Below are 221 nucleotides of genomic sequence, written 5' to 3'. Positions count from 1 at the left end.
CGCCGCCGCCGCACGTGGCCCCGCCTGGCCCGCCCCTTCCGCCCGGGCCGACCCCGCCCCCAGCCTTCCGGCAGCGCCGCGACTGGGCGGGACAGGTTCCGGGGGGCTGCGCTCCTCTGCAGGGCCCGGCAGAGCGCACCGGGGCTGAAAGTGGCCCAGGGTGCGATTATTATTATTGCGATGATCATCGTGGTCTCCGGCGAAGGGGGCCCGATGCTGCA

General features: G+C 73.8%; 1 protein-coding gene across 1 annotated transcript in view; it reads right to left on the bottom strand.

Annotated features, from left to right (window-relative positions):
• Positions 1-221, bottom strand: part of MYBBP1A (MYB binding protein 1a) — a 74,788-nt gene that overhangs the window by 73,666 nt on the left and 901 nt on the right. The gene's annotated exons all lie outside the window — the stretch shown is intronic.

Source organism: Gavialis gangeticus, unplaced genomic scaffold, assembly GCF_001723915.1.
Source record: "Gavialis gangeticus isolate Ggan-Ray unplaced genomic scaffold, GavGan_comp1, whole genome shotgun sequence".
NCBI classification, from domain to species: Eukaryota; Metazoa; Chordata; order Crocodylia; family Gavialidae; genus Gavialis; species Gavialis gangeticus.
The sequence above is the reverse complement of the archived record's forward strand: the minus strand, read 5'-3'. Positions and strand labels throughout refer to the sequence as shown.